General features: G+C 42.0%; 1 protein-coding gene across 15 annotated transcripts in view; it reads right to left on the reverse strand.

The window, feature by feature from the left end:
• The window catches only part of ZNF407 (zinc finger protein 407), a 427,984-nt gene that overhangs the window by 402,118 nt on the left and 8,088 nt on the right, over positions 1–17,778 (reverse strand). The gene's annotated exons all lie outside the window — the stretch shown is intronic.

Genomic DNA, 17,778 nt, shown 5'->3' on the forward strand with positions numbered 1-17,778 from the left:
AACCCAATAATGGCTGTTGCTCTGACACTGCTTAAAGCAGAGAACAAAATATATTTATGTGATACCAAATGCATAAGCAACAGAAGAAAAGGAATAAACTGGGCTTTAGCAAAAATAAAAATTTCAAATGACTGTGTGCTTCAACGGCCACAATCAAGAAAGGGAAAAAACAATCCACAAAGCAGGAAAAACATTTTGCGATCATCTACCCGACACGGGGCTTAAACATACAGAGAACTCTTACCATGCAATGATAAAAAGATGAACCAATTTCTAAATGAGCAAAGGGGCTCACTATGCATTTCTCCAAAGAAGATATACAAACAGCCAAAAAGCACATGAAACATACTCTATCAGTACTCATTAGAGAAATGCAAATCAAAACCATAATGCAATACCATTTCATACTCATTAGGACGGCTAGAATCAACACGTCAGACAGAACAAGTGTTGGTGAGGATGTGGAGACATCAGACCAATCACTCAAAGGCTTGTAGGGGATGTAAAACGGTGACGCCACTTTGGAAAAGAGTCTGGCGGTTCCTCAAATGACTAAGCATGGAGCCACCATATGGCCCATCAGTTCCGCTCCAGGTATACGGCCAAGAGAAGTGAAAATATATATCCTCGTGAAAACTTGTACACAAATGTTTACAGCAGTATTAGTCTTAATAGCCAGGGGGTGGAAACAGCCCAAATGTTTATCAATGGATTAACAGAAAAACTGAATGAGGTACATCCATACCCACACGACAGAATATTCGGCCACATGAAGGAATGGTATTGATATATGCCACGGTATGTGTGAACCTTGGAAATGCTAAGTGAAAGAAGCCAGCTACAAAAGACCCCACAGCATAGGATTGTTTTCACTGGAAATGTCCAACATAGGTATATCTACAGCTATAGAAAGCAGGCCAGTGGTTCCTTAGGGCTGGGGGAGGAGGGCAAGACAGGGGGTGAAAGCTACAGATCATAGGGTTTCTTTCTGAGGTGATAAACATGTTCTAAAATTTCCTGTGGTGATGTATATCCATGAACATACTTAAATCCATTAAACTGTAGTTCAAATGGTATCTCAATAAAGCTGCTTAAAAATACACAAATTGTTGTATATAACCTACAACACAAAAGCATCTTCTATTTGTTAACTGTCTTACAAGAACAGAGTGTACCATTCTTGTAAAAGAGTAAAAAAGATATATGTACATAGTTTTATTACACTTACAAGATGTTTAACATTTCTCAAGATGTGATCCAGAAAATATAAATTAAGTAAGAAGTTAATAGATATTTGGGCAGGAAAGATAAACCTCTGGTCAAATACATTTAGGCAACTCTGGTTTGAACCAAAGTTTCTTTACCATAGGATGTTTCAGCACATAAGCATTTCCCAAACCAATTTCATTATAGAACTCATTATTTATAAAGAATCAAGAGACCAGTGGTTCCAAAGGACCTTTTAGAAAACGCTCCTTTAAATAAAGCATTAGTTCTGCTATTCAACATTCGTAACTAAAGCGTAAACGGGGTAGGGGGGGATGAATCATGCATCTGTCCCCAAAACGTCATGAAGTCCCTACCATAAGCCAAGTATTCTTGGTTGTAGATACTGGAATTACAGCAAAGAACACCACAAAATCTCTGCCTTACATTATAAACGGTTGGACAATTTTTTTTTAGTAGAAATATTGCCCAGTCCAGAAACGTCTATTTCTAGTCAAGAAGAGTCAAGGAACTGTATTTACTCTTGCACATGAAACAACTAAAAAAGAAAAAAAAAACTGGCAAAATCTATGAAAGAACAGCTTAACACTTCAGACAGCAGAAACTACAGGATGGTGATCAGAGACGAGCTACAAAAGAAAAGGAGTCCCAGTTTATAGCCCGGAGAAAAGGACCCAGGCCACAGCACAGCAACAGGGATCCCAGACAGAGCCCAGGGGTCTTCCAATAGAGTTGAGGGGTAGCTAGAATCTGTTGGGCAGAGTCAGAAAGAGGAGAAACACCAGAAAGAGAAGCCCAGAGACCTACACGGGTCCCTCATGGGTGTCCCTATCAAGATAGAGATCATGCCACCTTCCAAAAAATTGTCTCCTGCCCCTCACACTCACTCCTGGTAACTCCCCCTCTCTCCCTGAGGCAACCACTGCCCAGTCTTCTGCAATGAATTAGTCTCACCTGTCCCAAAATTTCACAGAAACTGAATCAGAAAATAGGCCTTTTGCGGGGAGAGGTTCTGCCTTCTTTTGCTCAACACAGTGTCTCTTGCATATATGAAGAGTACGCACATCCCAACCCCAATGAGAGCAGTGTCCTGTTGTACAGGTACACCACAATTCCGTGGACGGACCCTTCTTTGGCTCTTAGGACAAAGCTGCCATGAATATTCTCAGACAAGCGTTTTTATGAACATATATGTTCATTCCTTTTGTGTAAATACCTCGGGGTAGTAAGGCGGAACTACAGGGACAAATGTGTATGCTAATCCTCTGAGAAACTGACTAAGCTTCTTACACAGCGACCAGCAATGTCAAGCATTTTGACTGATGCACACATTTTCACCAATATTTGATTCTGCCAGTCTTTTCAATTAAAGTCATCCTGGTCGTGTGTATGGCTCTCATCTGCACTTCACTGATGACTGCTGATGGTGCTGAATACTTTGCTGTGTGCTTTATGAGATGTTCGGAGCCTTCTGCCCACTTCTTACACAGGTCGTCTCTTTTGTTACTGAACCAGGAGTTGCTTATATGTTCTGAATATAAATCACTTGTCAGACACAGGTTTCACAAATATTTTCTCTCTTTTCATTTTGTTAATGTATTTTGATAAGCAAAAGTTTTAAATGTTGATGCAATCAGTGTTTTTCCTATTGTGGTTATTTGTATGCCTGGTGTATTTCCTGTCTCCCCAAGCTAGAAGGTAAGGACATGGTTTCTTTTATCCACCCTTACATCCAAAGAGCCTAGAACAATTCCAAGCACATATAAGGTACTAGAATAAACAAATACCTCACTGTGATGTAATAAATGTCTCTTCTCCAAGTATTTTTCTTAAGACTTTATTTATTTATTTGACAGAGAGAGATCACAAGTAGGCAGAGGCAGGCGGGGGGTTGGTGGGGCGGGGAGCAGGCTCCCTGCTGAGCAGAGAGCCCAATGGGGCTCGATCCCAGGACCCTGGGATCATGACCTGAGCCGAAGGCAGAGGCTTTAACCCACTGAGCCACCCAGGCACCCCATCTTCTCCAAGTATTTATAGGTAAAATGAAAAATGTCTGAGACATACTTCAAAGCAGTCCAGCAGAGGGGCACAGTGAAGGCTATGTGCTGATAATGATTAATGCTGACGGACAGTTACATGGAAATTCAATATACTATCCTACCAACTTGTGTATATATCTGTATATGTACATGTTTGAAAATGTCCCTAACATAACCTATGTTTAACATTTTTTAGTGTTTTATCTAAAATGGTGTGAGTTCTCTTCCTTTCAATGAGGAGTCCAACCACCTCTTTCCCTTCTGACACGGCTCGGACATACGACCATACCACCTTCACTGTGGACACTAGCAGGAGCTTCACCTATGAAGTGTGCATATAGAACAAACACTGACCTATAGAAGTGTACGTATAGAACAAACACTGACTTAGGGGGACTCACACACGTACACCTCTGCAGTGTGAATGTTCTAATGATGGAACAACACACGACTCCATTTTTCAGACAGAAGAGTGACAGCTGCATTAATACACACATACAGAATAATGAAACCCTTTATTATCTTCTATATAATGTCTCCAAAAATTTTAAAACAAAAGGAGAAAATATTTCTACACTTGTTATCGCCCAACTGATTTTTTAAAGTGATGAAATAATTCAACATCTCATTTTACCGAGAAAGAATACTGAACACTCAACACACACACACTGAGGGCCAACCGCATGAGGGGCACTAACGTGCTGCCCATGCATTCTTTGCCCTCACCAGGCTCTTGTTCTATCAGGAGCCATGTGACATCCATGCAAAAGTACTGTAATACAAGGCCAGGTGTGCATGTGTGTGACAGGAACTAGGATCTACAGCTGTGTAAATGAGCAAGAAATCATACTTCCAAGCAGAATATTCGGCCAAAATGGCAGAAATATCATTTGAGCTAAACCTTGAGGAAACTAAAACTGCTTTTTTCTTTTTGTGACAGAGCAGGTAGGAACAAACTCAAGTAGAAGGAAGGGATTAGAAAAGCCGCAAAACACCAATGATGCAAGTACACAAGACTGTTGTCCATAGTCCGGAGAGCTACCGCGCTGGTTTTCTACTACACAGCAACTGCAAACAGAAGCAGAGTGTCAACCAAGACCACATCACACAAGGCTTTGAATTGAAAGTTGAAATTTACTCAGTAGTGCCAATGAGGAGTCACCAAACACAGCGCTGATTAATTTTTGATTATTTTGATTTTGATTATGATTAATTTTTCAGTATGCAGGACGTATCACAGGGAGAGAAACTGCAGAAAGAATGCCTTCTAATAGTTCTAAGTTACAAGGCCCAGAACTAGAAGGATGTCAGTAAGGAGGAGTGTAAGATGATTTAATAAATATCTTAGAGTGATCTAGAGAAGATTAAACAGAAATAAGAACACTTATGCTAATATAAATTAAACAGAAGAGTCTTCAACAGAAAGACTCAACAAAAGTCTTCAACAGAAAGCACCAAACTGCCAATGGAGATGCGGGAGAGAATCCAAAGCTCCCTCAGCTGGGACTGTTTAAGCGCTCATTTTTCTGGACGCAAATTTCATTCATTCACTCAACAAACACTGACTGAAAGCCAAGTAGAAAGCACCTTAAATTTTCTCAGAAACAAAGCAAATGGACAGTTAGGGGACTCACTGCAATCCGTAGAGTTAATAAATCATAATCTCTGTTTCTTCTCAAAGTACTGGTACCAGTGGAGAAAGAAAATGAGTCTCAAGTAAGATTTCAAGACTCAGAAGACCTAGGAGGTGTCTACACTAAAGTAACGGGTATATATTAACCCAATCTTCTTAAAGCATCTGATTCCTATACGAATCCATCAATTACCATTCAACACACATCCTCACTGTGCCACAAAGATTCTCTAATACACAACTCCATTTATAGTATGCACTCATCCAAATTCCCAGCAAGTTGTTCCTTGACTTAAAACGACAAAGAAACAAGTAAGCTGCATGTAACTTTATCATTTTCAATTTCACCTATAAAGTATTAAGTCACCAAGACTCTGTCATGAAATAAAGTTCCTGCTCTAACTGAAATAATTTCTGCTACAGTTTAAAATTCTTTAAAAAGTTGCAAGAAGAATTCAAAACACTCATATGCTTTTTTTTTTTTTAAACACTCATATACTTCTTAAGAACAAAATAAAACAAATCAACAGCAGCCTTCTGATGACACCTGGTGGCCAGTGCTTACAAGAAGTTTCTTTCAGCATTTTTAAGAAAGAACTTCAGAAACTACTCAACCATTTCACATGCTATCTTTACTCTGGGAGGGACGCATGAAATCTCTCCCTTCACCCTCCTCCCTTCAGTTGTACTTTTCACTCGTTCCAAGCTCATCTTCACTTCTCTCTTCGTCCCTTTTCTCTTTTCTGACGTGTACATGTGCAGTGAGCTTGAGCCCTGGCTCACACGTGCTCACTTTCTCTCTTACACGCTCACACACACTCTCTCACTGGTGTGACAAAGCGACCCACACTGGAAACCACCTCTCCCTGCCTCCACCCCATGGCATCTCACCCTTCAACGCTCCTGCCCTCACCCCAGGTGGGTGTGCAAGCAGCGTGGAGTGAGCATGTGCCGGCGCCAGGCCAACAGTAAAACCAGAGCAGAGAACACGTGCATGCAGCCTGGCAGGTGCACACACCACACATATCTAAAATCTCCCAATGGTCTTTTGTCCCCTCCCTTTGGGAGTTCAGAAAAGGATGAACTCCAGAAGTCATTAAGATGTGACAGCAGGAATTCCCTCCTCCCAGAAGGCCAAGGTAAGACAGGTATGACTTCCGACAAGCCTGTTATGAGATGCAAAGGTGACAGACGAGTGAGACAGGAACACAGAGAAACCAGCGGGCTACTCCGATTTCATCCACCTGCCACTTCCAGCTAGCCCTCCCACCACAGCATCGCCTAGCCGGACGGAGTACCACCAGATCCCCACCTGGAGCCGCAATCTTACACAGACCACGGAATCCTGACATCTGATCCTACAAGAAAAAAGATCACTTTTCTATGAAAATGCTTGCAAGCTGAGTGAACTCTTCCATGACAACAGAGTATAATTTAACATGCTAAAAACCACTGACTCGATAACACCAGAGACCACGTGACCACTAGGGACAGATGTGTACGCAGCTGTGGTTGATGCACCATCCCACCAGTGCAGGAACACTTCAGCCCAGTAAAACTCACGTCTTCCTTGTCCACAGAACGGGCCACAGTGCATTCCTAAGCAGTAAGTTTGCAGGCACATTCACTTCCTCACCCAGGAAAAGGCCTGTGGTAGTTTAAAATGAATCCAAAGATTCATTTTAAAGGACGAAACCTAACTGTCTCCCCTTGCTGTGGGCCAGCCTTGCTGACCCGCTTGTAAGAGACAGAAGATAGTGGAAGTCCGGGTATCCAACTCGGAGACCAGGTCGTAAAAGGCACGAGCTTCCTGCGTACCCCCTCTCTGGCCTACCTGTTGTGAGGACATTCATGCCGTCTGTATTTGTGGAGAGACTGAGCTCCCACCAAGTGCCAGAGAGGAACAAGGGGCTCCTGCCAGCTGGCGAGCAGCCCCTCCAGCCCCAGGCCAGGATGCAGAGGACGACAACCCCACAAAAGCCTGGCTGCTGGAGAAACCTGGTGCCAGAACCTTCCTGACCCACAGAAACCAGGAGGTAACAGATCCTTGTTGCTTTAAGCCACTGGGTTTTGACATACTGTGTTACGTAGCGACAGAGAACAGAACACCCTTCTCTTCCGGTCACCTTGGCAAGAATACATATGGCTCAGTTTCACCCCCTTCATGTATATTTTATATACATCCCTTTCCTATGTGCTCCAATCTTTAACCAGAACCCTCTGTGCTAGCACAGTAAGATTAAGGTACACAGCAGATGAGTATGTGTTCACTGAAGTACAAGGTTTGAAATGCGTACCAAGAGCACAACTCCTATCAAACTTCCCTGAGAAGATTTCAGAACTTTCCTTAACTGACATTTACATTTATACCTCTTCCACTACCAAAATCAGATCTGATACAGCTTACAATGGAAAACTGATATAATAAAATCAAGAGTTATTACAGAGCTAACTAATAAAGAGATGAGGCAGAGTTTTGAATTTAGATTTGTATGGAATAAAAGAAATGTCTTAATGATTCCTGAAAAACCTGCTCATTTTGGACGAAGGCATTCACTCGTATAGGCCCCTGGAACTGCTTAGCAAACCACCTGGCCCAGAACTAATGGCAGCCGTGAGTTCCCTTCCAGCTAGGCTCAGAAATGCTCTCAGCCTACACTCCTAATAGTCCCCAGGCCCGATGAGATGGCCCAGGGTCACAGACATGTACAGCCACAGATCACGTGACCCTCTCCTGCCCCCAGCAGAACACCTGCAAGCTCAGGAGACCTGGGGACCTCTGGCCACAGGACTCCAGGAGCCTGATTAAGTCCCAACTCCAGAGCATCTCATGTACCGTGTTCAGTTTAATCCCAACAAAGAACCTCCCCCGGCCAGAATCTAAGGACTCAGTGAAGACCAGCGGCCTGAACTATGCACTCCCCAGCCTGAGTGACAGGTAGGAGTAAAGGCAAACTACCTGGTGGGAAAAAATCCTCACTCAAGTCAGAAGAGAATTTTGCTTCTATTCCAGGGATACCTATGTTTTATTTCCAATATCCAATTCACTTTTCTCTGAAAGTTAAAAATCAGAGTTTGTGCTTAGTGCCTCAGAAAGAGCTAAAACAATGACTTAAAAAACCATATTAATAAGGATCAAACACGGTGATCACAACAGAATAAAAAGACCATCATCCCTATCATTACCAAAGATTTCCACCTTTCCAACACTATTTATGAAAATGTATTAAAAGCAACATAAAACAACAAATCATGGGACAAAAATAAACTGCATAAGAAGCTCAGCGTCCATATCCGGCTACTTCATTTTCGTTGGGTTTTGTTTTTTTTTTTTCAATCTTCCCATACTTCAAGTACTATTTTCCAAATACAGTAAGTTGATCCAGTAACAACTTAATTTTATGATAATCTTATATCAACCACCTCTGACAAATGCAGCTTTTGCAGTCAGAAATATTTTACACAAAAAGCTAAAATTTAATATATCTCTCAAAAAGCATTTATTAAACCAATGCTTGTTAGTATTTCCATCGAATATTTTTAAATTTATTAAAGAAATAAAATTTTTATTGGAAAAGGAAAACAGGATAAAAGAAGAGAATGAAGACTCTGAGTAGAGAATGAAAAAGTTCAGGGCTATTAAAAGCAGACACATAGGATCCTTAGTATCTTATGCCATTTGAAAAGGTTGTTTTATTATCAATGTAACTAATCACAATGAAACCATCTCTTACAACTAAAGACATTATAATGAATTTTCTTTACAACTACAGAGAAATGGGATTTGCTGTTTCACATCAAATAGAACAGGCTGTATAAATTCTTCTTCCTATTTATTGTAAAATATAATTTCATCTATAAAATCAGTCATGAAGTATTAAAACTGAAACAACAGAATTTATATCCTTTACTTAATTTAGTTTAAACGGTCTATTCACTTAAAAAAAGGAGGGGGGTACGTGTGATAGAGCCCCCTGTACTTTCTCATTAAGTGTTTCCATTAGACCCTTTATTTTCAAGAATTTATAATATGCCCATAAAAAAAGCATTCCATGATAAAACTTAGTATACTTTCCTCAGATTTGCCTTTTATCTTTTTTTCAAAAGGCAAGACAATGAAGCACAGGGTATATGAAAGCGGAGGAAAAAGTAGGAGAATAAGAAGAAACATGTAATATATTTGCTCTGAAAATTTTAAACACTAGTAAAAAAGAACATTGAAGAGCAAGGAAGGAAGTCTTTGTTTTCCTCCCAACCGGCCCAGCGAAAGGCCGCAGGACGTGTGACAGCCACTGGCCCTGAGCCTCGGAGCCCTGGGTTCCATGTGAGGGAAAGACAAGACCCTACATTCGAGGAGAAAACCCCTCAGTGACAGTAAGAAGCCACTCAGCACTAACTACCAAGAGAAAAGGTATGGATTTTTTTTTCATTCCAGTGGAAAAACAGGAAGAAAAAGGGAATTTCCAAATTGCGAATCTGGGAGAAATACAACAAAAACATGTCCCAAGACACGTTCCAGAGTTCTTGGCGAGACCTCTTCAGCAGGTCCACTGGGGAGAGCGGGGACGGGTACAAAGGCTCATTACAGAGCTGCAGGGAAAAAAGACTGAAACTGCTAATTTGGGGAGAAATCTGGAAAACACTGTAATTCCAAATGTCAATAAGCTAACACACGATATAAAACTATCAAGCCTCAAGACATGTGGAATATAAATTATTAGGTATGAAAAGATGTGGGTGCTAAGAAAGTATATTTAGAAAGGAGAAAGCCTTCAGTGTTCAATTTTTAAAATGGATGCAGATCCAACCCAGTCCATTTACATACCAAAGTTAATAGTTTTTTTCCTCTGGGTGGCAAAATTATAGGTAACTTTTTTCTTTTTCCTAACATTTTACTATACTTTCTAAAATAGATTATTTTGGGGGGAAGACTGACATGGACACTTTAAAAAATCTCTTCAGATGGCTGAAGTAATGAAAATTGATGACTACCATCAAGAAGAGAAACCCTAAGAAAGAAATGCATTCATGATTGTGCTTCTTGGACTAAACTCAAGAGTCAAAATAAATAAAAGGATAGTTATGGGGGATGTTTGGTGAAACACTCAGGACCTCCCACTGACAATCAAGAAGGGAGGGAGGTGGACAGCAACCATTAACACACCATTAATACCCGACCTTGGCATCCCAACACCAACCCTACTAAAAGGAACCTGGCAGCCTCAAGAAATGACAGATTCTAGGGCTGGAGCAAGGTAGAAGTATACAAGATGAGCCTGGAACATTTTCTTTATTATGTCAAAAAGTAGAGAAATGCTTTCAAAAAAAAAAAAAAAAACCCCAATGTGACAAAGACACTGGAGTCAGCTGGAAAGGGCTCCCACTGGCCAAATCTGGGATGACTGGAGCATCAAATAATGAAGCACCAGTAGACACAGGAACGGGTAAGTCCATATTGATAGCTGGGAGACAGACACATGGATGAACCGATGGGCAAACAACAGCTCTGTGTGTACTAGGATGCTGAGGGCCGACTGGTAAAGATGGACAGAGTGATGGAGACAGACAATCATAGTGGCAAAGGGTGCCAAAGAATCACCAACGGGTGCTAAATCTGGGGGGATCATTTCGATATGCAGAATGCTTAATTGGTGATAAAGCAACTGCTTATCACTTGCAAGGGAGGAATTAAAAAACAACCTCAGTAACTGATTGTCTGGTGGATAAATCAGCAACACCTTGTGGGGGGAGGGTGGTAAAAATTAACACCCTCAAGGAAGGGCAGACAGACAGGGTATGCCTCCAGACAGAACACTCTTGGACGGACAGGACCCCCATGCATCCGTGCAGCTGAGAATGCAAATCCTGCAGTTAGACAAGAGGAAACAGCAGACAAACACAAAATGAGGAATACTTTATTTAACACGGAAAAAAAAACAAAAAAAAAAAAAAAACAGGGGGAGGACTACATTCTTCACCCAATGTCAATGTCATAAAAGACAAAGACTATGGAAACATTCCAAGTTCAAGGAGGCAAAGGAGACAGGACAACAAAATGCAATGCCTGTTGTCAACCTGGATCCTGTGGTGGCAGGGAAAAAATGCTACTACTAAGGACATTTTAGGTCAACTGACAAAAAGGACTGCGATGATTAACTGTATGTGTTAACTAAGTGGGTTAAGGGATAGCCAGATAGCCGGTAAAACACTACATCTGGGTGTGTCTATGAAGGCATTTCTGGAAGGGACAAGCACCTGAATCAACAGACTGAGTAAAGATCACCCTCACCAATGCAGGTGGGTGTCCCCCAATCAGTGAGGCCAACATAGAACAAAAAGGCAGAAAAGGGGCAAATTTGGTTTTTGTTTTAGCTTGAGCTGGGACATCCGTCTTCTCGGGCCTTCACACTCCTGGTTCTTGGGCTTTCAGAATCAGAATGAAAACACCAACATCTCCGTGTCTCCCGGCCGCAGAAAGTGGACTGTGGGGCTCCTAACCCCGGTGCCATGTGAGCAAGCCCTGGCCCACAGCCACTCATCCGCGTGCACACACATGTGTGTGTCGACTCTCCGTCTCTGAAGAATCCTGACACAGAGCTCTGTACAGAGTAGTTCTGGAGGAGAATAGTGAGGTGAAGTTTTCTGACTTAGTTCTGGGACTTCTAGAAGAGGCTCTCTAATCTGATTAAAGATGCTAACTACTCTGTTTTCAGTAGAGAGAGCACTTCCATTTGGTCCACGATGAGAACGGATTGCAGATACACAAAATATCTGCACTGGATATTCCTAATCAACCACTTACATGAACGCAAGAGCTAAGTCATTCTATATACAATACTAACGCATATGGGAGCCACAGAATATACCGAATGGCTGCTTGGCCCTAATGCAGCCGGACAAAATGATGAAAGAAAACGATGAGCTCAGGGAGTCGGAGTCCCCGCTCAAGCACAGCATAAATGACCTGAGAGCCTCCAAGTGTGCCCCAGAGGAAAGCCTGATCTCTGCAGGGTTGAAAGTGCTGTGTCTCAAATGCCGAACACCCTTCTGAGACTGGCTAGATCAGAAAGCCAGCTGAGTGTCCTCCTCGCAGCGGTGCACTGTCACTCCGAGGGCACTAACCGGGAAGGACCCAGCCCCTCAAGGCTGGGACGGGGGCATGCAGGAGACTGTGATAAAACTGGGGATATGGAGTCCCTAAGTTCTCGTACATCTTCTTTGCTGGCAGAAGAGGTCCTCCCAACTCCAATAGTGCCCTCATGCCAGGCTCATATTTCATATATCTGTATTTAATATGTCATTGGTTCTGTTTCTCTATAAGTACCAATGTAAAATTATAAAATTAAATACTTCAATTATATACAGGAATATCCTTATCTCTAGAAAACAGACACTGATTTATAGGTAAAGGGTCATGATATATTTAAATTTCGCTCTCAAAAGGTTCAGGAAAAAAGTGTGTGTGTACACACACGTGTGTGTAGGAGAGAGTATGCATACTCTCCAAATTATCCCCAAATAAAAAGTAAAGAACACGACCACCAACAAAAAGGTGAGCTGGTTTCAATCTGATGGCTTACCAAGACCTCCCCACAGCTCTACTAACCATCGGCGGGGGGCACGGTTAGAAGACTATAACGCTCCTTAAAAGTGACAAAGATCACTTCTTAGACTTGACAAAACCCTTACTCTATACACGAACTAGTAGTTCCCATTTAGACTCCCAGGAATCCAAAAAGACGTGACTTCTGATTGAGGTCCTACTGCAAAAGTTATCCTTCCTCGTATAGCTGAGTCTCTGTACTAAAAAGTTTTAACTCCTTTGCCATCACGGTGGGGGGGGGGGGGGGGATGTTGGCATCTTCCTGTCCATTTTTGCCCACTGCAGTTTCCACACCAGCCTTAAAAAAGTCCTGGGAGATGCCAAGGCCAACAGAACGTCCTACTTCAGAGGAGTATGAGGGCATTTTTCACGGTCCTGGCAAAGCTGGTTAATGTGCTGAACCTTCAAAATTCCAGTGGCATCAACCAGCTATCCGCAACAGATAAACCTTCCTCACGTCCCACGCAAAAGGCTGCAAACCGGCACACACAGCGGAGCTTCCCCGCAAAGGCACGATGTGAAAAGGCACACAGTGGGCACATACGGCTGAGGCATCACAAGACTTCTTACGTCCGTAGGTCCAGTCGGCACCACTTCCATCTCCAGTCCTCCACATGTAAGCTCTGACCGTAGCATCCAGTCCGGTTCTCTGTGACTAGGAGCCGCTGGCAATCATATACACCTATGGGTCCCTTCATTACGCTAGAAGGTTCTCTCTGCAGGTTTCTTGCCATTCATTACACAGAGCTCTTGTGCTTCTATAATTTTTCTTAACCCTTTTCCCATAGTTTTCACCTAGTATAACTGCATTTATTTCCGTTCTTAAGTTTCCCTCTGAACACTCCTTCTGACTTCCATTTTGCTGTTTTTGACTAAGCCTCTGTGTCTCTCACATCTCATTCTAACTAATTACTATAAATGAGAGAAAGTTAAATAACCTCCAAACTTTATTTAATGCTTACATTAAACTTTAATTTAAACTTTATTTAAATGATTGTTCTTGGAGTATTTTAACACAATTCTTCTGTTTTACCTGATGTGGTACAAATTACAAAAATAAACTCGTCTGAAATTCTATCACCTTTCCTTTATTTGTCTTCCCTGCTCGTATTTATCCTGCCTGCTGATATGAGTGTTAATGAATTCAAAAAATAAAATATGGGTAAAGAAAGGCAGGAGAGAAAACGACTATATACAAAGTCAGACTCTTCAAAAGCAAAACCAAAAAAGGCTAAGTTTCAGTTTGCTCATCGTCTATAATGCGTAAGACTCATCTACAAAATTCTGGAACACTTGAACAAAGAAGCTCCCTTCTCAACTTAGAAGGCAGATATTCTGTATTAATTTATACATCAGGAGACAAACTATCAAAATGAATGAAGAGGTTAAAACATAACGTGTGTATAAATCCAACATCTCAGGTAAGTTCTAGAACCAAGAGGGGAGTGAAGATGTGCTTGGGGTACCTCCTCGGTTACAAGGATGGCAGAGTCACCCCCCTACAAAGCCCCTGCTACTGCTGAAGTGCCCAGAATGTCCCCATGGTGGCACCTTACGTATGCTTAGGTGAACAAAAGAATATGGGCAACTGGAAGGAGAAGGGGGACAGCTGAGTAATTTCCCCACTGCCCTTCTTTCCTCATACACCCAAAATAATTTAAAGCAGTGATCTGGTGGTGCTTCTCAGCTCCCTTCAAGCCTTGTCACCCTCTGTGTGCTTGGGGCAAGGTCACCATCACGTGCTTTCTCTGCCACGGATTCAGTGTTTTCCAAGATCTCCCCTTCCTTCCACGTTCATGGTTGAGACATGCTGTTTAGGTGATCCCTCAGTGACAACAAATGTAGACAGTAAGCAAACAGAATAGCAACCTTCTCAAGAGGAAAATGCTGTGGCCAAAGCCCCCTCTGACATATGTGTCTGCCGGTTTCCAGTGGCTGCATTTATTTCTATTCAAAATCTATGGATGAAGTACGGAAGTGACTAAGGAACAGTGTTTCACACGTGAACAGAGATATCACTAAGGCCATTTTAAAATAAAGTCCTATACCACAAGCAAGGATTTTTTAAAAAGTCTGTATTACTCAACTATGTATAAGAAAAAAAAAATAGGACCAACTTAGGACTCCACATATACTAATACATCACTTCCTATGACAAGGCCAAGTTAAAAAAAATTTGAGATTAAAATACTATGGTATGAAATACAGCAAAACAATGAAGTAGGCAAATATCAACACTTGAAAAATTCCGCATCACATACATCTTACTCATTCACTAATTTTTTAATTCTATCAATTCTAAAAAATCAATAAAAATCAGCAAGAATTGTCAGCTCTGAGTTCATTCTGAAACCAGCATGCTCGGAAAATCAGTCCTCTCCCGCACGCTGGCAGCCCTTCCTCGGGGGTCTCACAGGCGCCATTTAGGGAGCGTCACATGTGGCTAGGCGCCTCCTTCAGATCACACTTCTAAGAAAATAGGGCAGAATGACAGAACACCCCAGCCCTGTAATCCCACGCTTCCACTCTCTGAGGAACAGCTCACAGAACTCTATCCGTAGAGAAGGGTAACTACAGAACTCTAATTTCCTACAGCTTCACAACCTGCTTTTCCTTTTCTGATTTGGATACAGGAGCTGGAACCAACCCGACGAGAACTTAATGCCCTAACACCTTAACTACTGTAAGAAGTGGGCTTAAAAATGGGTCAAACACAAATACAGAAGTCTGTGTCTTGCTCTCGTAAGCTTCCAAGGCAGGTAGGTATTCCTGCTCTGCAGGCAGTCAGGTCCCCACTGATACTGGAATCCCAGCTCCTTCCATCTTCAGGGCCGTGCCTTAGAGCTTCCTCATTGCCTGCATCCAGCGGACAGAAGCAAAGGAGCAGGAAAGAGGCAGCACATTTGCTTCCTAAAAGCCTTGACTGAAAAGTGGCATCTACCGCTTGACTCACACTTGCTTCCTGCCATGGTCAGGAACAGGCGGCTAGGGCCCTGTAGCTCCATTGTTTGAAAGAGAAAAACTGATGGGTTTAGGTGGGTGGCCAGCCCCCTCTACCACACACCAACCCCAAAATTACACAGTGCTTCTCACGAGAACATTAAGGAAAGCTTTCAGTCCTTAAAAGACTTACAAAAGCTTTGAGAAAGACAACTATACCCAAGAGCATACCTGGAGCTCTTCCTTCCATATTTGTAAAACAAGGGAATTACAGACCACATCCATAACTTACAAATTCACCTAATCATCAAAACTTGAACCCTTGGACCTACCCATGGAGACACTGTGATTAAGAACATCGAGGGGTGCCTAAGTGGCTTGTCAGATGCGGCGCTCTTGACTTCAGCTCAGGTCATGATCTCAGGGTCATAAGATGGAACCCCATGTGGGGCTCCCTGCAGGCCTGGAGTCTGCTTGGGATTCTCCCTCACTCTCTCCCTCTGCCTCTCCCCCTCGAGCTTGCACATCCATCCCTGCACTTGCATTCTTGAAAGAAAGAAAAGGAAGGAAGGAAGGAAGGAAGGAAGGAAGGAAGGAAGGAAGGAAGGCAGGCAGGCAGGCAGGCAGGCAGGCAATCTGGGGTAGGGACAGAAGTCTATGGTTTTGAAGAGCTCCTGCATGACTGTGATGAGCCAGACTTGGGATCTCCTGGATTAAAGTCCTTCCTACCTTCAAAAAAACAAGACATACTTCACACATATTTACAGGACTTGCAACTGAGGCACAGAGGAGGAGGAAGAAAGAAAGGGGAACAAGCAAGCTGAACCAGGAAAGAGAGTAAATGTGCTGTACTAAACTGGCCGCCACAGGGAGAGCTCAGACCCACCCCCACCCCACCAGACCGTTTGCCTACGTCATCACTTGCCACAAAGAGATATTCTGAATGTCCCCTTTGGCAAACACTGCCTCAAACTCTACCACCCTGAATGCCTAGGGTGTTAATCACCACCCATATGTAAAACCACATGATGGACCCACAAGATCTTTAATGAAAACTGTTTGATCTCATTTTTTGAAAGACAGTAATTTCTACTACCTCTACTAATGATCTAAATTTTCTAAGCTATTTTTAAAAGTACATTAGCACCTTAGTTTAAATTCTAATGTCTTTATAATTATATGCACTACTATGAGTCCTCATCCTATAGTAACTGATCCAATAATTATATTTCAAATTCTGACCTATAATTCAGAATTAGCAGAAATCTTAAGTGAATTGTACACTTCAAAAGCAGTAATTTGTTGCTTCTTCTAGGTTTAAAACACCAAGTTTCCATTATATTTAGTAACTGACAAGAACACTGGACTTTGGCTGCATTGGATGATTACACTGATATAACTCCAACTGTGTTATACAGTGTCTTTTCCCAACCAGGCTTCTTATTACCTTACTTGTTTTTATTTAACACTGTTTTGTTGTTTGTGGGTTTTTTTCTTTTAATATTTTATTTATCTACTCGACAGAGAAATCACAAGTAGGCAGAGAGGCAGGCAGAGAGAGGGGGAAACAGGCTCCCTGCTGAATAGAGAGCCCGATTCAGGGCTCAATCCCAGGACCCTGAGATCATGATCTGAGCCGAAGGCAGAGGCTTAACCCACTGAGCCACCCAGGCACCCCGTTTGTTTTTACAGGACAAAAAGCAGAGCATATTAGAGAAAATAAAGGAGAAACGTTAACCTCAAACACACTGAAAAGCACTGAGAGCTAAGACTGAGATAATGTAGCTTTAGCAAACCGCAGCAGAAACTAGAAAAGCTGAAGTATCTAAAATCTGTTTTAAGAAGCCTGTGTTCTACATCTGCCCATAAGGGATCTCTGACAAGCACTCCATGTGTCTGAAATGCAGACATCCCTGCTATGGAAGGACTATCATGGGCTGTCAACTTCTTAGTCAGGGGCTGACTTTGATACAAAGTATGACATGATATAATTACAAATGTTTGACAGTTCTGGTTTAGAAAATTTTAGCACTCTGAATATTAAACAAAAATAGTAGTGCTATTTGGTTCTATAGGACATATAATTTGACTTAGGCCTTCTAGAACCATTTTTATTTATCCTGTACTTGTTAATTTCACACCTTGATTGCTTTAAATAAGGTTTTCAGCATAAGCAATGTTTAAGAAAAAGTCCTCTCATATGAGATAAATATGACACTCAAAAAAAAATTATCAAAGGTTAAAAAAAAAATAGACAAAGGTAGATTTCCCAAAAGTTCCCTGTTTAGCAACCAATTGCCCAAGTAAAGAAGTATGATTTCATAAACTCTCTGCAA

This window comes from Lutra lutra, chromosome 12 (genome assembly GCF_902655055.1).
Source record: "Lutra lutra chromosome 12, mLutLut1.2, whole genome shotgun sequence".
NCBI lineage: Eukaryota > Metazoa > Chordata > Mammalia > Carnivora > Mustelidae > Lutra > Lutra lutra.